Source organism: Manacus candei, unplaced genomic scaffold (genome assembly GCF_025592945.1).
Source record: "Manacus candei isolate 608988 ecotype Guabito, Panama unplaced genomic scaffold, ASM2559294v1 h1tg000159l, whole genome shotgun sequence".
In the NCBI taxonomy this organism is placed as follows: domain Eukaryota; kingdom Metazoa; phylum Chordata; class Aves; order Passeriformes; family Pipridae; genus Manacus; species Manacus candei.
In genome coordinates, this window is record NW_026138207.1 from 3007091 (window position 1) to 3031475 (window position 24385).

Here is a 24385-nt window from a genome sequence, read left to right on the forward strand (position 1 = left end):
GAACATGTTTTATGTATGCCAAAAAAACATGCATTTCAAGAACCTTAATATAAATTTTGTGAGCTCACTGATTCTTGAAAATACACTCTGTTCATCGAATACACATCATTGGGAGAGTGTGTGTTGTGGATGGTAGTGTTTGGATTTTAAGAACTTTTTCCAAAGGAAGTAAAATATTAGATATTTTGGGTTCTAAATTTTCATATAAGGTTTTTATAGACCTTTCTTTCCTCTCAAATATCACACCCCAAACTTGTTACCATTTAATATCTGTGATGTACCTAAATTCAGTGATTTATTGGGCTCAGACAAGTTACTTGGTGAAAAGTGAGTACATCAGCAAAACAGCTGACATCTTTCCAAAGACAGAAAAGTTTCTAAGCAGTATGTGCATCAAAAGTGAACTGTTTCTTTCTTCAAATAATTTTCAGAGCATCATCATACAATTTAATAGGGACATATTCAGTATATGTTTTCTGATTAAGAGGTTGCTACTATTCAGAGATACCAATTCAGTGATACTGGCAAACGTTTTTCTTCCTTCACTTAATATGTCTGTTTTGACTTATATAAATCTGAGAGACCTCAGCCTTTCTTTTTTAAATCCTTTTTGCTGCCTTTTTATTAATTTAAGAAGTTTTATTCTTTGTGTTAAAAAGTAAAAGTGAAGAAAATGCATGATTTGAGGAGAGTATTTTACAATCACATTGAGATGCATGCTTTGATGGAAAGTAGAAATATCTAAAAAGAATGACATTATCAGGAGATTTTTGAAATGGTCCCACTCAAGATTCCTGAAATTGCTTATTATTTCACATTTCTTGTGTTAAAAAGTAATTTGAATTAAATTATAATATTTTAAATTACACTGTTGAAAAGTTACTATTTTAAAATTTTTGATACCTTAAGTTGGAGGGAAGAATTTTACTTCTCTAGCTGTGTGCATGACAAAGGAATATGTAGGTTCTGAGGTACTGATATACAGGCCACCACTTTTATTTTCCTGGATGATGATTCTTCCAAGAAAACAAGGGCTTTAAAGAGTCTTTGTAATGAGCAAGAGACACACACACAGAATTAGGGGCAATAAAAGACCTTGCTTCTAGGTTCCTTTTCCAGTAGATCCACACTGACTGAATTCCATGAGCCTGTTCCCTTGCCCCTTGGACCTCCCCAGCGTCAGCCTGTGATTTCCTCTTTTTCCCTTTTTGCTAAGATTTAGGCTGCCTATGAGTTTTCTTACGGGGAACAGACCTTTTCTAAGGGTTGTTGTGTGACATTAAGGGTTGCACATGTGAATGGAAGGAAAAGATGTGAAAAATAGTTACTTCAATACATGTAATATAAATCTTCAGACAACAAAATCTGTGTCTGTGATGCTTGAAATGGGGGAAAAAAATGTCTTTCTGTGCGTTAGTACTATCTGAAAAGCCCATTTAATTAGAGACACTAGCATATACAACATTACTCTTGTAATAGGCAGTGAGCTAGTACAAATTTATATTTTTCCTGCTTTCATGGCCGCTGAAGAATATTTGAAAAAAATAATGCAATAATGAAAAAAAGAACTTAGGGTTTTCCTGATCAATAATCTGAGAGACTTTGCTTCAATAATTTAGAGGAAAATTACTTCCTGTTCTTACAACATATTTTTGCATTTCCAAATAGAGAATTGTCAACAAGTAGATATTTGTTCTTTGGGCAGAACCAGTCCTGGAGCCAGGATGTAACTTTATTTACACCCTTTATCTTCTTAATTGTTCTTTCAAGAAGTTACAATTCTCATGTGCTGTTGCAATCTGTTTAGCTGTACTGAAGTCATGCTTAATAAGACAGTTTGCACTACTTCCTCTTACTGTGTATGCTTACAGTGTTTAATGAAATCCCACATGATCTCCAAATTAACCTCAAAGGTTAAGCTAACCTGAAAAGGTTGAACACACATGGCCTCTTGGTGAAGCACACTAAGTCAAAAGGATCAAAGTTTATTGTAAGATTTCCAGCGCTTCCTGATTGAAGCTAGCTCTTGTATTTACTTATGTATTTTATCCTGTTGAGCCACTATGTCTTCTTCCAAAGCAGGAAGTGAAGACCAGTGCAACTTTAATGTGCATTTCTTGCTCAGTGATTTACAAAACACCCCAAAAGACATTTTATTTTAGTCAGCAGTTAATCCAACCTCACATGCAGTTTCTGTTTGTTGTACATTGACTCAAGTATGGCATGAAACCTTTCTCTGTCTTGTTGGTAGGTGTTTTTTCTGTAAATAATGGCTAAGAGCTGCTTACAGTCTTAGTTTTCACATTTACTTACTCTTAAGCAGTCTTTGGTGTCATTGACTGTGAGTTTGTCAACTTGCACACAATTCAGGGTGAGGGACCAGGCTGTTGAATAAGTTCATTCTTCCCTTTTGGAGTGAGGCCAAAGAACTAACTGAAGGACATGGGAATCTTCTGTAGGGGCTGCTTCTTCTCCTTTCTCATCCCCAGGTGGAAAAAAAATGAGATTTTTCCAGCTGCTCTGCTATCAGCATGCAGTGAGTTTTGGTCTCGTTTTAATCAGTCTTACATATTTTAATCAGTCTTACACTTATTTGTATTTTCAAAGTTTGTAGTCAGTTCTGGAACTTTTGTAAATAGAGGTCACAAAAAAAGTGAGTCCAGGGACTGAGCTAGAAGAAGACCTTGAAGGGCTCAGAGGAGATGGATTGCATCCATCTTATTAAAGAGTTTTGTTCATTTAACAAACACATAGCAGTGAGGCAGCTGGGAGAAAGTGATTCTATAATTTCAAATGTGAGTGGTTAGTCAAAAGTATGCTTCTAAAAAATGTCTCTAGTAAAATTCTGGTGACAATTTATCTTATTGTCCTGGATTATAATAACTCTTGTGATTTGTGAATTCCCTACAGTAATTTTAATCTTGACAAGGCTGTATTCTGAAAATCATCAGGACTTTCAGATGGACAGTCCTAACATAGTTACTTAGTTGTATTACTGATGAGTAATTCTCTGAATGATTCCCTCTTTTAATTTATTTATTTGAGAAATCACTTTAGAGGTCTCCACAGTATGTGACATATAGTTTACATGATTCTATGTCAGAGGACTAATTGAAGAACTCATATATCTGTGTCCTTTGGCTTTTGGGGAAGGAATTACTTGCTTTTCAGGCTTTCATTTGAAGGAAAGATGTAATATATATTTCCTTCCTTTTTTTCTTCTAGGTGAAAGATAAGATTTCATGAAACAACAAGCAACTTGTTTTATTCAGTGAGCCTGTGGAGCAGAATTACTCTTTAATTCCTAAACCTTCATGATTAAAAAATAAGTATTTTAGCCAAACACTTATCTAATACCTACCCTCTTTGGTGGATTCCAAATGTGTATATGAGAAAGTGGATAAGGATCAGTTGTTTTTAAAAAGAGCTGGTATGTGAAACGAAGAATTCAAGATGCTGCCTCTATCCTTTTACATTAGAGAAATTCTACCTTTCCAATACTGCTTGTTATAACTGGATTTTTGAAGTAGAAACTTAAAATGTCCTTCTAGAGAGCCCCAAACCACACAGCTCTCCTTCAACTCTCCTGTCAAACTCTCTAGCTTCTACTATCTATATCTCTAGGACTCCAGTAGTGTCTTCAGGCATTTTAACTTGGCTGTGCACGTGGGGCACAGGTAATGTTTTGTGATCTGTCGCTGTGCCATCTACCATGATGGCCATCAAAAGCTGTTCAAGGACTTCAGGTCCAAGTACAGGTGGTGTCTACTATCTTCTTCAGTATAAACTTTTAGCCTTTTGGTTGATAACATTTGACCTTGGTTTTTTCTCTGATTTTTTTCTGACTTCCAGCTATTGAAAATTATGTTCTTTGTCTGCAAGGTAAATTGTAATAATTATTTTTGCAGATGTTGTCATGTGCCTTTATAGCTATTTTAAGGATCAATTCCTTGAAGAAAAAAAAAAATCATGATTCCAGGGGGGTTTGAGTGTTTTCCTGTTTAATTGGAAGTTATTTCATAATTGAGAAGCAAAATTTTTTTATGTTGGTAATATGAAAATGTTTTATACTGTGCTTTGCTTACAGAAATACATGATCTTTTTTACTTGAATTAGCTAAGATATAACAGTCTCCAGATGCACGTGCTGAATAATGACAAAGAGTGCTTAATATTTCATGAAAATACCCCCTTTGACCAAATGAAGTATGTACATGGCTCATATATTGATGAACAGAATGTCCTATGGCAGAAAAGATATCCGAGAAATAAAACAGAGGTTTAGTCATCTTTTAACTCAAGCAGCAAGACAAAATGTGCGTTTAAGATAGCCTGGTGGGAGATTGCTTTTTTCCTGAGCATGACTGGAACTTTTAAAATTTGTCATGTCAATCAAAAAGACTAACATTGTTTGCTGTTTGAGAGGGGAGCTGCATTGGCTCAGGTTACTGTCTGTACAGTGCTACTTAAGCATTGTATGAACCACCAAGGCTCAAAGACACAGAATGATGTAAATGGAAGTTGGGTACATCAGCCAAAAAGTGGGACCCTCAGAGTCCTGGCTTGGTCTTTTGGGTCCCTGGGTATCACTACTTGACGAGTACAATTTTCACAGTGCCCAGAAATAACCCTCTGGGAATGCCAGATATGCCATCCTGAAATGCAGTGGCATCCTTAACCAAGGAGATCCTCTGCCTACGTCCCATAAACTGTTCTAATCTGTTCAGCGTGCTCCAAGCACAAGTAACGTGCACTCAACAGTTCAGCACAAAACCAATCTCTGCTGCCATTTTCACTGAAAGCATTAAAGGAGCTTTGATGGAACCGACCTTTACTATTAAAACTTAAAAACATAACTGTCTTAGTGGCTCCCAACAAAGCCTATTGCTTTGCCAAAGGAAGGACTTAGGGTTTTGGCCCAGCTCTTGGAATTGCTTTCAGTATTCAATTTTCTAAATACAGATCAGACTGTGTGCAGAGAACTTGAGTTGTGTTGGAAAAATTTGTAATGAACCTTCAGGTTTTGAGGTGTCAGGAGGTTGTTTTGAGGATCATGCCCTTAGACTCAAGTAACAGCTTTCTCCCTGAAAGTGCCTAAGCCACTGTTTGGCAGTGAATTCAGTTTAGTGCCTAAACACCTGGAATTTGTATGGGAGTTTGAGGTTAAAGATCTTATAGTCGCAAGAGTTATGGAACTTCCACCCAGTATTTTCCATTCTAGCATGCTCTCAGTATAAAAAAGAGAAATGGTATTCCCAAGCCTGTCTTATCAGATACATTTTTGGCCATTTGCCCAGTTTCAGGTCACCTCAGTTTACCTGCTTCAGTGTTACAAAGTAACCGAGCATATTTTTTGGGAACAAGGAGTCATAAACAGAGTAATAACAACTGTTTTCCACATTACACTGCTTCCTTCTCTTGGTTACAAAAACCTACTATCATTGTTTACATTTAAATAATAAGCATGCTCTGTCCTCTCTCCCTGTCCCAGTACACACCAACCTCAAATCCTTGTGGTCCACAGGATTTTTATGGATGCTCTGCAGCACACTGCTGCCCCGAAGTCTCCTGTCCAAACAATGGGCTTGTTCACTCTTGAATAGTTTAAATTTTTAAAAACAATTTCCTCTGTGTGACCATGTTTATTTTAGAAAGGAAAAAACAGAGGTTGTTGTTGTTACCTGCACACAGAAGCACTGCTTCAGAGAGAGTAAACATGTTTTAGAGCACAATGCCAACAGTTAAGCAAGTGAGGGGAAGCAGTATGGTATGAAATAATAATATCAGAACAGAGAAAACATGACAAAGTAGGTTTTGCATTAGTTTGCCAAGCTGGGGAGCACACCAGAAATATACTGATTAGCTCCTAATCTCTGCTGTTGCATGGAGGGCAGTAACTTCAGTGGAATTGCTGCCACAGACCGGAACAGGATTGCATTAGGACTGAGTCTGTTTCTCAGTGTTTAAGCTTCAGGAGAAACTTTGGTTACTGGTTTATAGCACAGCACTTAATCTGAAGACCTTGTAGGAGTAATGTTTGCACAAGCTCTTTATCAGCCAACTGCTGGTGGCTGCACCTGTGAATCTTTAAATGCCTGTGAATTCAGCCCAGCTGGGCTGGCTGAAGTTAAATACCTGTCAGCTACCAGGAGGTGCTAGATGGATGCATGCTGCTTTTTTGGGCAAGCTGATGATAGAGTTGTGAGTCTTTTCCTTTCACTCAGGTACAATGAGAGCTTCTTCCTTCTTGCCTGAAGAAGAAAACATGAAATAAGCTCCATGAAGTCATGTTTTTTTGTTGTTGGTTTGTGGAGACTAACATACTTACATGGTGTTACCTCTTTGTAGCCGAGCTGCTTTTTTTCTTCACAAGTTAATGAACTAGGTGGTTAAAAAGATGTGTAGTGGGGTTTTTTCCTGCTTAAAGGAATTATATGCAGCTAATGGTAGGGAATTGAATATGTATTATATATGTGAGCTGCATCAAATTTGTTCATAGTGCAGGAAAAGAAATTCTAATGAAGAAAACACCGTGAGAGCTGATGGAAAACACTTCCAGAATCTTAGGATGGGGGGAAAATGGAATATTTGGGGGCTGGTGGAAACTAAATGCATTTTTTGCAGAGGCAACAAGAAGAGCAGAAAGAATGGCCGGGGGTTGTGTCTGTGTTGTCGCTTACTCCTGTGGGATTCACGGGCATTAGTTCAGCTGCTGCATGTGTCAGAACAAGTGGAATTTGCTCTTTGGCATTTGTTTCATCCTTCTTTGTGTCTTCTTTCTCCTTATGGAAAGGAGAAGAAATATAAAACTGCTTCAAAAGCTTTTGGGATTAGGGTGGTTTCCCAGAACTGCAAAAGGGAGAAACTTTGCAAGTTTTGCATTTTGTTAATTGCAAAATCCTGATCAGTGGAGACTAGGAGGTTGATGCGATGGGTTGCCAACTTTTTATAGATCTTTCCTAAAGGTTTGAAATATTACATCTCTTACGTGGCTGGTGCATCTATTTTTGTTATTGCTCATCTCAAAATAGTGTGAAGGTTTTTGAGGCAAACTGAAAAAGCCGGCCTCCCGAAATTAGAGGTTAAGTGCTGATAAACTGCCCTTGGCAGAGGTGGGGCTTTGTTGTTTCAGTTCACAACCCTGCCTGAGCTGTCACACCTAGGCCAAAAGTAAATACAGTACCAGGGCAAGTAGCAGTCTTTAATGTGGAAAATGAAGGTAATGCTGCTGTTAAAGAGCTTGGTCTCCATACTACTTTCCTGAATAGGCCAGGAAGCATCCCAGGAAACTAGAAAAGAAGGAAAAGGTCTTCTTTAGGCTGATAAACATCTCAGGGACTGGCTGCTTTTTCAATCAGGTAAGGGTATAGGCTTCCTGTTTGCTTCCCAGAGACTGGAAACAGAACACAGATATGGCTGCTACGCTGCAGTAGTTTATGGATGTTACAACAGCTCTTTACAGGGTTAGGGGTTTTTTTAAATTTATTTTGAAGAAGTGGTTTATTAAAGGGCTCACTGCCTTTTTAAATGATACAATAATATTTTCTTAAAAATTCTGCATCTACAAAGTAAAAAGGTCAGGTGTGATTTTATGTCATGTCTTTCCACAGAGAGCAACCCACATGGGCTTTGTCTCTGCTCCACTGACTTAATCTAACCAATATCATGCTGCTAAGCACAAGGGATAAGGTACTTTATTCTCTCGTTGCAGTGAGACTTTCTTAAAAGCTAATTTCTGTCGAGACCCTGAAGCAGTTCTCCTGGTTAGCTCTCCAGAAGAAACTAGTCTGTTTTCTGCTTTTTTTTCTTTTTGATTGGTGGAAAATGAGCTTTGGTTACTCTTTCTTGATGTTAAGACTCTTCTTTTCTTAAGAAAACTGTGGAGCTTGTTGAAGTCCAGAAGGGTGAAAGGACTGGCTAAGGGAGAAATTGAGATACTGTTTTGGAAACCTTTAAGGGGTTTGAGGATTGCTCAGTGTGTTTGCTTGCATTTTTTCACACTTTTCCCATTTGTGGGGCCTGGGTGGGTTGCACAGCTTGCTGCAGTGTGCATACCTTGGCTACAAAAATTCCAAATCATAAGTCAAAATCAAAACTGCCTTGATAAATAAGAAGACAGTAGCATTTTTTTCCTATCAGTTATGTGGGTTTTGCTATTTTCAAGTGTAACCTCGCAATAATGTGGGCCAGATTTATGCAGTGCAAGGACCTAAGGTTGATGGCCAATTCTGAAGAATTTTGCCTGTAATTGCTAATTTAAAATGACAAATAACTGATATGATCTCATAACCAGATTTTTTTTAAACTCATTTGGAGCTATGAATAATCTTCCACTACTGAAATATTTTAATTAACTTGTCCAAACCTACCTCAAATTATTATTTTTGAGATGTGATAAAACTAATAATTTTTATCTCTTAATTTTGCCACAGATCAAAACTAGGTTTCTCTTCTCATCTCTCCTCTCTGTCCTGTGTGCTCTTTAGGGATTTTTGGGACTGATGATTTCTGCAACTTTTTATTTTCCTTTCCTTCCTTTGTAATAAAGTTTTGCAGGCTTTATCTGTGTTTGTCAGTGTTACAGGAGTATCTGATATTTTTGTTGGAACCGGTTCTCCCACAACTTTTGACCTGAAAGATTTTCTGCTTCCCGATTATCTTGTTCATCTGGAAAAAAAATGATTCTGTGTACTTCAAGAGCCATAAAAAAGGTTTCCTATTGGTGACAAAGTTTTATATTTTGACTATAAATATAGTTGTGAGAGTGTCACAATGCTTACTTTGTTGTAATGGTCTCTTTTGGTTTTACTTACTTTTTGAAGTAATGTTCTTATTAATGTGATGTTTCAGAATACTTAATAAAACTGTTTCTCCTTTGCTGAGTCAAATTCCTGTGCTGCTTTTATCACGTGTTTCTGTTCTTATTACTTACTGTTGGATTCTCCTTTCTGCTGCCTCTAAACTCCACAGCCTTTTTTTTCCCCCTCCTTTACTTACTCCTTTAATCCCACTGCTGATATAAAAATAGATCTTATCTTCTTCATTTTTCTGAATTTTAGTCCTACCTTCTGTCTAACTTCAGCAGTGATTTGGTTTCCATCCTTAATTACAGTTTTCAGTTCTTATCAGACTGCAATTCCTATCTCTGAATTTTGAACACCACTGCAGACACCTTCAGCCCCAAGCCAGGAGTCTTCTTTTCCTCACCCCAGTGCTACCTGAGTAGCAGCATCCCTCTGCAGACACTGCTGCACCGAGTATCACTGCAGTTTGTGACATTAAAAAGGCCACTTCCATTTCTCTGTTGGTGTTGCAGCTGTGGACAGTCAGAGCTGTCACTAAATACTACAGGATAAAGTGTGTTACTACTAACTCCTGTGTGATTAAACTCAACCCGAAGACAAGTCCAGTTTTTGTGTCTCTGTGAAGCAAGAAACCTTGATGAATCCTGCAGCACAGCCAAGGAGAGGCCTATGATTAAATACTTATGGGAGAGCTTGTTTAGAAAGGACATGTAAACAAAAAAAAATAAACTGATTAAAATTCAGTTCTCAGAACACCAGAAAGATATAATTTTTTAATTGGAAATTGAAGCAGATGTGTGACAACTGTGTTCAGTGGCCAGGCTTCTATCACGGTTTTGGGGAAAGCTCCTTGGTGTAGTCATGAGGTCACAGAAGTACCATCCTTGATAGGGTGTTACACTGCCTTAAAAATTACTGACGTGTTCTTTTGCTTTTTGTTTTACTTTTCAGATACCTGGTGTAAGGGATGTATAGTCTTCAAAACTTTGACATTTCGTTTTGTCTTAATTGCAAAGTGTACTTTCAATATGGAATTTTTCAGCAGCTTTCCTTTGTTTTTTCCCGACATTGTCTTTTTCAAAGGTACCACAGAGTTCAGCCTTTTAATTGAACAGCATCCTTTCCTTTTTAGTGCTCCAGAAACTATTGGTATTACCAGCATGCTTGTTTTCAATGAAAAATGTGTCTTTCTTCATGATTGGCAGTTTTTATTGCCTTTTTTAGAGCGGTTTCGAAGGGGGGTAGTTTTGTTGCTGTGTGAATATTTAAGTAGCTGCTTAGTGTAATGGATTTATGCAAACACATATGTTTGTGTGTGCACATATGTATTATGTGTGTATAAACTAATTTTAATCCTTGAAATCTTTTGATGTAAACCAGACAGAATTGGAAATTTTGAATGCTTGATGACTTCAAAAAGAATGAAACCTTTTTTGCATTCGTTCTTTGGAAAAAACATCAAGAAGGATTAGGAGAAAATGAATAGGGCTTTTAAATAGTTTAGTGTGATAAACTAGATGCCAATAGATTACGCATCAAATTGCTCAACGTCTTCAAAACTCCACACAATTATAAGTTCTGCAGTTACAGGTGTGAGAGGTGTATTTTGCTAGGGTTTTTTTTGAGAGAGTATACATTTAGATTATGCTAAAGATGATCCTCTAAGGATAGCTTTTGTCATACTGAATTGCACAAAGTGCCACATAATTTTATTGGTGTGCTTTTTTGCTAAGTACCACACCCCTGAAGAAAAAATATGTTTAATAATTATATTTCAATGTTGAACTTATCAAACTTTAATGTCCTTTACCGCAAATGTTGCCACCCTCATGCTGCACACTTGCACATGCTTTATAAAGCAGATACAGTGTCTTGTATATTTAAACCACAGTCATAGCTTCCTTCTCTGGGTTCATAAAACTATGATGACACAGTCTTTTACCCTCAATTGACTTTGCATGCATCTTCAACAGCTTCTCCCACAACATTTTCCTCTGTGCTGCCGGCTGGAGCCTGTCAATCACAGCCCATGCTGAGGTGGGAGGGAGAGCTTAACCTGAGTGCAGAGCGTGAGTGGAGTTGAAATTAATTTCTTTGCATTTATAAATATATACACTTATTCCCACACATTTTGTTCTAGAGAGCTGTTGCTCCTTCGTGTTTTAATAGAGCTTAATTTTGCACTAAAATCTTTTTGCTGACATGTGTGCCCACATAGCACAATTTTCCCCTCTGGTTGTATTTCAAACTGGATCATGAAGGCTAGGGAAGGGTCTTGTGCTTCAACGCCTTTGTTCTTTCTTGCTGCTGTTCTCTGAAGTGCACAGCTAGGAAATCTGGTATTATCACCATGGGGCAAATGTTTCACCATGCACACACCCCAAAATAGAGTGCTAAAGTAAAAATGCATTCGGTTACTGGCTGGATCCCTCTTTTCCCAGGAGAGTGTTTCACAGGAGCCCAGTCCAGATTTCTGTGGAGAATGGAACTGCTACAAAGAAAATCACCTTTGCCTTAAACCCCTAAGCCAAGTATCTGAGGCCAGTTTCCTCAGAGACACTTTGTGTAGGCTTCTGTCCCTTCAGCACAGTCAGAGCAGGTTCCAAGTCTGCTCTACAGCACAGGCTGAGCTATCTGTACATAACATTTCTTCACGTGTGTTGTTAAGTCTAAGATCACTCTGGTCCCTAAAAGTGGGAGGTGAAGGTGCAGCTGGCTGGTTAATATTAAAGGACAGCAGGATAGAAACATACATTCCTTTATTTTGATGCTGTTAGCCACAGTCATTATTACATCTTGATTGGTCCAGGAAAAATGCATCCCTGAAGTGTTCAGGGCCAGGTTGGATGGAGCTCTGAGCAACCTAGTTGAAAGGTGTCCCCGTCCACGGCAGAGGGATTGGAACTAGATGGTCTTTAAGGTCCCTTCCAACCAAGGCGATTCTATGATTCTAAAACATATGTAACTATGGTTTTTGGAGATCTGAACGTGAGGAAGGAGGAAGCTGAGTGGAAGTCTGGAGGGTAACTGTTCCATGTATCTGTTGCACTAGTCCAAGAAATTAAATTATTTTTAAATTAGTACTTGGTTTTCACCTGAATTACTTGTTTCACTGTTTTCTCTTCTCTGAAATCTGAAGGCAGAAGTTTGTTGAAGAGTGGTTGTCCACATTACATACAACGAGTGGGCTCTGAAACAGGCAGTGTGGATTAATACAAGGGTTTATACTTCCTCTCTGCCTTAACAATGAGAACAAGCACAGCCAACATGCTATAGGTCATTCTTTCTCCTCTTCTACATTCATAGGGGTTTTTGGTTGTTTTTTCTGGTTTGGTTTGGTTTTTTAAGGAAGTAGCCAGCTTGCTAAAATATTAGATTCCTGTGGCTTATTGAATGGGTCTAGGTTGGGGTGATGCCTATCTTGAGAAGGGTGTAGTTCCTCTCTTGCTGTTATAATCTCTGGAGGAAGGCTATAAAACTTCCTCTCTACATGTTTGGAAAGCACTCTCATGCCTGCTTTATCATCATTTATTATCAATCAGATAACAAGAGTTACATTTTCCTCATGCAGGTGACAGCAAAATCCTGGCACTACTAGCAGACATATCCAAGCATATTACAGAGGGCTCTCAAATGTTTGATACCAGCTTGGTGCTGTTAAGTAAGCAGTTAATATCACACAAGTGTGTGTACTTGCATATGGTGTATGGATTTCTAGCTGCTCTGAGACTGTTCTTTCTGGAGCCATGTTGTAGCACAGGAGCTAGAAATAAAATTGTGATCTTTGTCTGAGGGACTACAAGTCATGATACTGATCTAGGAGCCTTCACCTCCACCCGGCTGGTTAGGAGACAGTCCTGAGAAGGCAGGAGTATGGGCTTATAGCTGAGACATAGATCCTGTTTCTGACATTGCAACAGATGCTGTTACCTGATCTAAGAGAGGTCACTTGCTCCATCTCAGCTTTCACATGTGTGAGCATTTACATGACTTCTGGGAGGGGTGTGAAGATGAAGACTCATTCACTAATTTTGAACTCTTTTGCAAAATCCAATATACTAATGACATGTACAATACCAAACAGTTAAGTATAACATTTCTAAGGATTGTTACTTCTTTTAAATCTATCTTATGTAAAAACATCTGATATTGCTTAGGAAACCCTTGTGCTTTGATATAGTATAAAATGTCGTGGCCTCCAAACTGAAATTGAATTGAATAGCAGAATTGGAAAAAAATTACTTTGATTATATTCTTCTGGTTACATTATAATGTCATGCATTGAATATAGCTGCTTATATAGATGGTAGATTTATTATAATACATCTGACTGGTGTGGCATTATTAACAGTTCCTGCCCCATGGCAGATGAGTGATGAGAACACAGATGTAGGACACTTCAGAAAATAACCTCTAGTGTGATCTGTGGGTGACCTGGGTTTGTTTGGGTTTGTTTTTATGGGATTGGTTGATGGCTGGGAGTGCTGAAGCAGAAATGGAGCCTTTTCCATCTGCAAATGGGATTTTGTGAACAGATGTAACCATCAATTCAAGCTTTTTATCCTCGCTGTCCTCTTTCCTTGACCTCTCCTGTTGGGTAAAGGCTCTTATAACACTGTAAAGTGAAAAAAAACCAATCTATTTGTTTTCATATGGTTGTTGCTATCACTCATGCTCATTGGTTCATTCTTTGTATTAGTGAGTCTGGATAACTAATCTCAAGTGTATTAATTAACAGGTAGTCTGTCACTGGACAATGACTTTAAAGGATCAAGTAAAGCAAGACAGCCCAGCATTCGTGTCTGAAAGATCATATGGAATACTTTTGTTCTAGTTGGTTTTGTAATTTGTTGCCTTATTTCTCATTGTCTTATGAATAAGATTTCAAAATATTTCAACTTGCAAAGTCACATTAGTAGAATGCATGTCTTTTTGGCAGCTCCTGCTGCTTTGGGTAGGCTTTTTTAATAGGGAACAGGTGCTTGATGAGTTTCCCATCAAAGAAAACAACCTGGTTTGGTTCCACCAAAGACATATCAGTGAAAATTCCCTAACAAACAGGAAAAACTGAATACATTTCTGGGGAGCTTTCTAGCCAAAGGTTCATTGGAAAAAGGACATCTGCCCCTTGGGCTGTTAATTTCCCTGTGCGTAGGGGTGGGTGGTGGAAAACTATGATAATGATAGATTTACTGGACAATTTTTGTTAAAACTAGGGCTTTTAAAGGGAAGGGTTTTAACAAGGCACACTTAGGATTAATTTTTTAATACATTCTTCCTCTGATAACATTTGAACAGGGCATGTGTTCATATTTAAAGCAAACAGCTTGCATATAATGCATGCCAGCACTTTATGCAGGAAGACAAGAAGTGGTAACCAGCAGCCAGCAAGCCCTTCAGAGACCTCTGAGCCTGCTGACAGGCACACTTGCTCTGCATGTAATTTGAAGAAAGGCACTGTGCCCCCGGTGGCTTGGCTTTGAGTGAAAGATGGAGTTTTGTGCTCTCATTTTGCACTGAAGACGAGCTCACAGATAAATAGGTCACTGTCCGCGGAACTGTTTTGCACTAAATCGATTAGAAGCAACATGACCTTAAGCCTGATCTCCTTGCTCTACAGAGATATTGCTGAATTGTGGCTTCTTCTGAAGAAAAGCACAGGTGTGTCTAGTATTTCAAATTTTCTTAGTTACTTGATTGCAGGTCAGGCAGGAACTTTGCCAGATAATGTTATCCTACTGAGGAGAATGAGATGTGTTTTAGTACGAAGGCAAAAGTTCTATTTTGCTTGTGTACATTCATGTATAAATATAATTTATTGTTACATGTGTGTGTTTTCTGTCCTTGTGTAAATTTGCAGTGTATCCTTTTATTTGCGGATGTATTTCTTGGTACAGCAGATGTATCCACTAAATCTGTTCCGGTATTTTACACGGAAGGTAATTTGTTCACTCACACCATGATTATGGTGATCAGAACTGCTAGTAAAGCTTACAAGGAGAATTTGCTATTGCAGAGAGCTGTCCTGCTGTTCCTGGTGTACAGTGTGTTTTAATTTTCAATTCATTGCATTTTGTGTGAATATCAGATACATAATTTCTCCAATCCCTGTTGGAGGTAGGGAAAAAGCATAGTTTCTTTTACAGGATACAGTTTGCATTCCCTAGTTGTTAGTATAGGAGGGTTAATCTAAAATGCATTATTTCTTGGATTCCTTCAGTCAGAGCTTTCTATAGAAGTGTTGTTTCTGTTAAGATGTAATTAAATAGTGAAGATATTATTTGCCGTTAATAGTGCAGCTACAGTCCATTGCAAACTGAAAGCGTGTTTTGTGGAACAGGGACAAGCAAAAATTGCTTCCTTATTCTGGTGCCTGAATCCATGTTCCCAGTTCTGTTTTCTGCTTTTGGTATGCATGACTATTGCAGAGGAGGACAAAGAGCACTGAGCCCATGGACTGGTTGGTGTCTAACCTTCCAGTGTTGTTGCTATTGAAATGTCAGATTTAAATGAAACAGGTATGTAAAGGGTGGATCTTCTAAATGAAGGGTGGATGTTCTTACTAATCTTTAATTAGTATTACTAATTAACAACATGCTAGTCTGAGTGTTCTGCTTCTCAAGTAGCGCTCGATGCTACTAGGGGTAATACTAAAAGGCATGCTGCTTAGGAGGAATGAATGAAAGGTTTAAGGAAGGTGAAGATAACCATATGGAAACGGTGGAGGGATTAATCAGTCTGAGTAACTTTTGTTCTTTATGTGCATCATCATTGGTCCGGAGAGAGGAGGGGGTTGATTTAGGAAACCACTGATTATTCTATAACAGAGTGAATGTCTGTTTTAAACTGCGAAACCAGGGAGTGTTTGGTGTCAAATCATAATGATGCATATGTAACCATGCCAGGACTACTTGTGTAAATTGCTATTTTTAAAATAGGGTGTTTTAATTCGTGTTTGATTACTGAGAAATAAGTGAGCAGGGCTGCCTTTGCTGGCAACTGCCAAGGCTTGATTTTCACCTGTTGACTGCCACCAATTCTTGTGGGCATGTTCAATGTGCCAGAGATCACTCCTTTCTGGAGAATTGTTGAAAGATTTTGTGCTCAAAGTGGGCAAAAGGGTTGTCCTGTTCCCTGGCACTGTTCTTTCCTCTTCTTCTTGAGCACTCCATGAGATTTTTTTTTTTGTCCCTACAGTCGGTAGAGGAGAGAGGTCTCAGATACCCGTCTTTCCATTGTCAACTCTGAAAAATTCCAAGGAAAACAATATCTCCTTGGAGAATTCTTTTTTCAGTTTGTGTCCAGGAGTGAGGATAGAGGGATGGCAAAAAAGATGTACAAACTGAAAAGAGAGAATGGGTCTGGAATATAGGCCCAGGACTTGAGTCTCTGTTTTGCTTAATGACTGTGCAGGTAGTTGTGAACAGTGTTGGTTCTGGTTTTCAGCATCAATATGCAGTTGTAAGCACCTCCTGTCTTGTAGGTACAATACAAGACTAAAAAGTCTCTAACACATTCTGGCTGTTGCACAAGTGGGGTGTGGGAGCCAGCACTGCCTATCTGTGGCCATGGATCCCCAGGAGTAAACAGGCAGTCTCCAAGGGACAGGATCTTATGGAGGATCTGTCATGGAGGTTCTGCTGGATTTTGTTGTCAGTAGGAAAGAGGATGACTTGGAGTCCTAGCAGAGGTCTTCTATGTGTGCTTGTAATTAAAGGGAGTTCTTAAAATCTGGCTATCACAGCCTTATTTGCAATGAAGATGGATGCCTTTCATCTGCTGGAGTCAAGTGCGGCACATGCAAGTTGCATGTTAGGGAACGAAGGTTGCAGTGGATGAATCGTCATGTCACTTGCTACATCTTGGTGTTAAGAACAAGCTTTATCTGAAAGGAGGGAAGCAAGGCAGGTCAGTACTGTGCTTGTTTGCCCACGAGACAGGTATGATGTGATATTTTCAGAGCTATAGAACTGCAGCAGGAAAAGGATCTGCTCATGCCTAGGCTTCGCAAATGAAGATTTGGGATGGGATCTGCTACTAGGTGATAGTTTTGCGTCCTGAGAACCTCTTAGTTGTTAACGTGGGACCGTTCTGGTGGGTTGTGAACAGTTCTCAGGAAATTATTGGCTGGAGTTGTTTTTTTTTTAGAAAGCAGAACTAGGGATATTTCCCCTTTTGCTTGGAAAAGCTATTACCTAAGCCATTTTTTTATTTTAATTTTGTTTTTCAGAAAATTGATATACAACTATAATATATAGTTGTAGACAGACTTTATTAGCCTGAGATTCATCAAATGTGTGAACATAACCAAATTTTACACTATATTCTATATTCATTTTTGAAGTCAACATATTGAATTATTATGCAATTTAGTTTGTATGTGATCATTTGTTGTAAGGCCATGATATCTATGTTGGAAGTTTCTATTTTCTTTCCAGGATTGTGAGGTAGGCCTAGGGACTTCTCACTAGGGAATTCCTTCAGCATTACAGGAAAATTTAGGTTGGAAGGGACCTCTGGATACCACTTAGTTCCCACTCTGGCTCCAAGCAAGTTTAAAGCTAAGAAGGTTTCTCAGAAACTTGTCCAAGTGTTGTATATCTCCAAGGGGAGATCACTCAGCCTGGCAGGGCAGCCTGTTGTAGTGCTTGGCTCTTCTCATGGTCTATTTTTTTGACTTGTATTCAGCTGGAATTTACAATGTTGCACTGTCTGGCCGTTGCCTCTCATCCCTTTGCTGCGCAAAGTTTCAGTAAAGACATTCACTCCTTTCTAATAAGTGTTAGTGTCCTTTAAAAACTAAAATGACCACTCCAAACTTGTATAGAGCACCTCAGTGATGTCATTGAAACCTGGTGCTCACTGGCACCTAGGCACAGCTATTTTAAAAGCAAACCACCATCTTAAAACTGATGATGTGACTTTTTTTGTTCATTTGTTTTTTAAGCCTGCCTTCAATGTCTAAGGAGCAGGCTATCCAGTGAGGTCAAATGGGACTCCAGATGAGAACCCACCACTGGGGAAGTTCAAGGTCAAAGTTTGCACTTCAGCCTCTTTACTGCACATGATGTATGAGAGGTTCAAAATGAAGGAGCCATATGGTTTTTTTCCTCAACTGCTTTTATAGATGCTGTGTCTCAGGCACTTCTCTAAGCATCAGATATTCAGAACTTTTTTCATTTACATTGCTTTTCTCTGCAAAATGCAGCCCTACTGCATTTCTGTTTTGTGCAGAAGACTCAAAGCCTTTGAAAATGGAAAAGCAGTCATTCATATTGCCTTTTGAAGATCTTGTCTTTTATAAACCTTCATTCCACAAAGCCTGTGGAATTGCAGCAAACTAAGTTCAGCTTCACTGTACTTAGACTTGTTTCCTGCTTTATGCTTAGTTAGGTGAGAGAAATTATGTAGGTCATCTAATTCAGAGTAAGTGATGTATTTATTAACTTCTCAGTTTGAACATGACAGGGTTTTGTTGGTTTTAAGTTCTGGCAAGGATTTCACATATCACTCCAGGCAATTGATGGACCACAGTTTCTCTTAACAAGGAGCAAATTGTTACCTTTTTAATATGTATCTACTTTGTACTTTGCACACACAGAATAAGAAATTTTTTGTTGTTGTTTCAGGAATCTGAAGTAGTTTCTCTGTATGCACAAAAGGGCAGATTTTTTAAGAGAAAACTATCAATCTTTGGACTTGAAATTCTAGCAAAACAGCCTCTCAAATTAGAGGTAACATCCAGTTAGACTATAACACTTACAGAAGATTTTTTGTTGCAGATGAGACACTGAAGTTCAAGAAATTATATCTTCATTGATTTGGTTTGCGCAGTTTCCATCAAAAATAGCTTTTTGCTAACAAGTGCAGAGCTTTATTTAGGAGACCTTGATTAATCATTACAGGCATGTGTCAAATTCTCAGATTGGATAATGAATAGAGGCTTCATTTGAGACCTAAAAGAGGTGAAAATGGGGGTCTATAAAGCAAAGGAGTGGGGGCTCCTTTCAAACTCCTTGCACACTGCCTGCGAAACACTGCATGTGAGCAGCAAAGCTCGCTGTATTGCACTAAAGGATTCTTTAGCTGCCCACGCAAAATACTGAACCATGTCCATGTCCTGCCTCTGTGCTACATGAACCAGTTAATACTAGCAGTGGTTTAGAAAGACATGATGGGTTTCATATTTTTAGTGGCACTAAGCAGTAAGCCACAGTGCTTCAAGGGCTGCTTCATTAACAATTCTGTCGTCTGTGTGGTAAGTGGGGTAGCCAGTTTGGTTACAAACTCAGCAACCTCTTCTTTCTAAGTCACCTGTAGTGAGAGTCGAAAATACTGGGAAATTTATTAGCAGCTGCAAGTGAATGTCTTCGCTGAAAACTAGTACACAGCTCTAAATAAGCCGCTTAGTGAACACTTAGCCCTTCCTTCTCTCTCACACCCATGAAGTGTTTTGCATCCCCTCTCAAAACATAAGTTTATAAACGTGCAGTTACATGAAAAACTGTGCTTGTGTCAGAGTACCATAAAATATATTGTTAGAAGTGATTATAGCCCTCCTCTATGTCGCTGAAATTATAAAATTCAGGAAAAATCTTTTTACGAGAGCCTGCAGTGACAGGACAAGAAGTACCAGTTCTAAACTGAAAGAGGGCAGGTTTAGCTTGGGCATAAAGAGAAAATATTTTTCTACATTGAGGATGGTGAGGCACTGGAACAGGTTGCCCGAAGAAGTTGTGAAAGGCCCATCCCTGGAAATGTTCAAGGTTAGGTTGGATGGGGCTTTGAGCAACATGATCTAGTGGAAGGTGTCCCTGCCTACAGCAGGGGGGTTGAAACTAGATGGTCTTTGTAGGTCTCTTCCAACCCAACCCTTTCTGTGACAACCTGACAATTTTTAGCACTGCTATAATTTATCTCCAGAATAGATGTGTATAATAAGAAATTAGATTTTACCACTTTGCTGTTTTATTAAAGTGTTTGGTTTTTTTCAAATAAAGAGTAAAACGCTCATTGTTTAAAATCTTATCTTGCTTCCAAAAGAGCACACAAAAGTAGCATTCTGTTTAATAGTATTGCCAGGTATTCATGCAGCTGCTCCCATGCATGTTGACTTTTCAGTTAAAGTTTTGGGACCTGCTTTGAGATACATTACTTTTCTGCAGAGGAGGAGTTGAAAGCAGGTAATTTTGATGGAGACAAATCTTTGGGTTGGTTGCCTGAAAATATATCCACTTTAACTTATGTGTTTAAGCTGCGTGATTGCATCACTAGTTTTTAAGGCTCGCTGAAGATGAATTCTTTAATTTACATGTGGCTCTTCTTTTCAGAGTGCATCTTTCAATTTTCTGTATTAGTAAGGCTTCCTCTTCTTTGTAAGGCTTTAGTACTCAGAAACCAAAATTCCTGTAATAATTTTCTCAGAGCATTAAATCTCATTAAATGCAGCTGGCAAAATCTAACCTTTTTGTTATTTCATGGAGGCTTGCTTGCTAAAGTACCAAGTGAGACACATCTGGGTCATTTGCCTTCCTATCGCTTGAGTGCTGGCTAGGGGAACATTCTCTGCTGTTCAGTCTTTATCCAGTATTTCTCCATTAAAAAAAAAAATCTTTCGTTTTTGCAAAATCTGCTGCTTGTAGGTGACTAAGTATATCTAATACTGTAGAAATATTTTTATACCGTACACTCAGCATGATTTGCAGTATTAAGGAGTTAATAATGCTGCAGTTTTGACAATATTTAGGCAATATTCTTAGCAGTCTGAAACTATTCTGAAATAACAGAAAAGGGTTTACCAGCAGGCTTGGCTTTCTTCGGGACATCCTGGAAAAAAGATGAGAGCAATATTGTTGTTTACCATACACACCAGGTTAATTTATATGTTTGGGTAGTAAGTACATCTGACAGTGTCACTGCCCTTTATCTCTAAGGCCTTTTGGTGGCTAATAAAAATTTATTATATAATATGGCTGTGTGGCATGATTCTAAGTTCCTCTTCCTTCTCATTTTGGGAAGGGAGTAATTATTATCACTCACTATAGCACAAAGAATGTGTTTCTTGCCAAAACAGACTAAGTGCACTTAAGCACATATGGACCAAAAGCATGGCAAAAAAGATTAAATGCTGTACCTGGTAACACTTTCAGATTTCTTGCAAAATTGCAGCAACACCATTACCACTCCCACTCCTTCCTTTTATCTTACTTTAAGTTTTCTTCAAGAACAAAGAAATACTATGTCTTGTTGTTGATCCCTAGATTGACTTCCTAATTATTACATCATTTTCTTCTAGTTACAGATTAGCTAGTGTTTAATCACTCTTGGAAGCCATAATCAAACTTAAAGCTGATCCCTGACAAGCTGTGGGACTACAGAGTTCATGTGTCAAGTAGGTGTGACTGATGAAGCAGAGGAGGAAGAAGCTGAAGTATTTGGCACTCATAATATCCTGTGAATACATCTATTACACATGAAATAGAGGGCATTGTATTTCCTCTGATGTTTGTGCTTTGAGGTGATATTATTTAGGCAAAATAAGACAAAGAACTTGGTTGCCTTTTACAATAGGGGAGGTGTAAGAAGAAAGAGAAAAACAGGTACATACTTCGACATGCATAATAAGTGGTCTCCAAAAATTCTAGATAAGAGTTTGAAAGAAACCAACATCTTGGTTAGCTCTCAGTGTGCTTTTGAGCAGGTATTTCATAATTTGAGTCAAGAAAATGAGAACTGTTATACCTTCTGTCATCTTGTGCCAGGCCAGCAACTGTGCATTTGCTGTACACCTCAAAATGTTTTTTTTTTTAAAGAAAGATCCGTTTTTAATCTCCCTATCTGAAACCAAACCATCATCCTCATAGTTTTGTTGATTGTCCTGTGCCAAATCTCTAACTCTGTGATCTCAAGGAAGAAACAGGTGGATATTTTTTCTTTAATTGTGATTACAGTAAGTAGAAATTGCCTGTGTAAAGCACGGGGTTTGACAGGCATCTATCTGTATAATACAAACATGTTGGGGGTTGGTTTTTGTTATTTAACCCTTGACAAGTTCCTGCCCCATATTTAAATTCTGTAATTGCAACCTTTTTGGACTAATTTACGTGTTTTCTAGATAGTAGTTGTGTTCTTCAGGTATGATTAACAAAGCAGAGTTATCAAGTTTCATTTCAGTGAAATAATTTAAATATTACCAAAAGTTAGGAATTATGAGAAGTGCTGGAGAAATATCATGGAGTTTGTCAAAGGTCTGTCAGGGCTTCTGATGCACAAAACATTTAAAAAACACTCAAAAAACTCGTAACTGTGTCCACTGTGTATGGGCTTATAATACAGGGAACATCACTCCTAAGGTTTTAGGTTTTCTTTGACAGTACCACTTCCAAGTCTTGACTTGACTAGATCCTAACTTAACGTTGAAGATGCCTGGGATTCCACCGTAGCCTGTTGGAGCCTATTGGGTACATAGTGGTGCTGTTCTATGCACATGGGGGGTGTAGGCCATACAGTCCTAGAAAATTTACTGATGTCAGTAATGCTGCAGAAGTGGAACTTGTATAAAGCATGATTCTCTTAAAAGAAAAAGTATCTCAACAGGATCCGTTTTATGTGCTAGGGCTCATAAGAGGAAATTGTCTTCTCTGACTAGAAGAGGAAATGGGAGATGTAACTTGACTGTAGGCTGTAAAGCTTTTACAAGTAAAATTCTTACATAACTATATAATGCAAAAGGTTTATTGGACACTCAATGCCAAATGAAGCTGTTTGGAGCACTAGATTGTTCTATATCTATTTGTGCTAACAACTGGAATGTTGATGGAGAAAAAGAATTTGTATTTTCTGCTTGCTTGGGATATTTTAGCTCACCAGAAACAAACAAGTTGCCAGAGCACTGTTTTGCCTGGGTGATAACTTCCTTCACAACTACACTTCAGTAGAGAACTGTGTTTTGCATGCAAACTCCAGAAGTTTAATCACTCACTTTTCCTGGACCCTCCTTTTGATGACAATGTAGTCAAATGAAATCGAAACGAACTCTTCCTGAAGGCATTTTGAAATGGTGAAGTTTCAAATCTTAGTTTATGAACACTTGTATAAATTCCCGTCATCAGCCCTGTGTGGCTAAAAATAGCACAAGGACCTGAGGAGCTCAGTCTGCAGCTGTTGTGCCTGAGCACACCTAGCACAGAGCTTGCAGGCATTGTCACTGATCAGCAACAATTTTTAAAATTCAGTTTTAAAGCTGGAAATCTCGTTCGGCATCTTGACTAGCTCATTAGTTTTACATGGCTTAGTGTGGAAGAGGGTTATCTGCACCAGCTCTGCTGCTCTGGCCCTTCCTCCTTTGGGGGCTACACAAAGGAGCTGACTGTTAGTGATGGTGGTCGGGGGACAAAGATGAAGAGGGAAGAATGAGGAAATGAAAGGTTTGCCTTGGGGCTGAGAGAGATGAAGGGACTGCTCTGAAAGTCATTATCTTGCATTTATAATTACCAGATGGGAGGGTGGTTAAAGAAGAGATTTTTCAAATTAAGATCCCCTTTATAAAACTCTTTGAGTGAGTAGGCTGTTCCAGAGCAGAAGCAAAACAAAACTGTTTGAGAAAAATACATTTCTTCAATTTAAGGCATGAATTTCATAGAGAAACCATAGACATGTTTTCATGAAAATCTTGCTGACTCAGCTAGAAAGAGGAGGAGGAAAAATTATTTTCATTTTGCTTTCTGGTGTGCTACTGGAATCTGTGCTGAAAGATGTAACTGTGTCCGGATGTGTACAAATAGGTTGCCTTTCAAGATGGTATAAAGTAATGGCCATAGAATTTCCTGCAGAACTACTTAAAGGCTGGTGTAATTCCAGCTGGCACACTGGGAATTGGATTAAACCATTACAGGAGGCTCACAAGTCATGTCCAGAGTCTTCCTTCTGTGCCATGCAGGTACAGTCAGTTTAGACTCTCCTCCAGCATTGTCTTCTGTGAAAATGGGTTTGCTTTGGCATGTCAGACAAACTCCAAATGATGACGAGTTTCAGTTTGATCGGAAAAGAAAGAGGAGCCTTTTACCAATAAGGGAAATTCTTGAGTGACATTGATCGTTTTCTCAGATCCAGGTTTCTTCAGGGCTTACAGGCACTAGGTAATTCAAGCACAAGTTATCTTTGTGCCCTCATGCTCAAATCTGTCATCCTGCTTCATTTGAAATGCAGTCAGGTGCCTCTGATGGGATGGGGTCAGGCCCCTCTAAGCCATCATCCTCTGTCATGGAGACAGAACTATTAAAGCGATATTTAAAATTGAATTAAAAGATTATATATCTGTAAGATTGAGGTTCACATTTTTAGAGAGACTTTTTTGTAATAAGAGCCATATATCTAACTGATTCCTTTATGTTAGTAAGATGACACTCCAGTCCTGTCTTACACTCGTAATTCAAATACTAATGTGGGTTTTTTAAAGAACCTCTAGTTGTTGGCTTAGAAAAAAATCTTTGGGCATACCAGCTATTGTATGTGTTTATTTAGAAAAAAACAGTGATAATAAAAAAGCAGTAGTAACTTTAGAAAACCTTATTTTCCTCTTCA

The 24385-nt window shown here is 38.5% G+C and overlaps 1 protein-coding gene across 9 annotated transcripts in view; it reads left to right on the plus strand.

Annotated features, from left to right (window-relative positions):
• The window catches only part of MCF2L (MCF.2 cell line derived transforming sequence like), a 161789-nt gene that overhangs the window by 67402 nt on the left and 70002 nt on the right, over window positions 1-24385 (plus strand). The gene's annotated exons all lie outside the window — the stretch shown is intronic.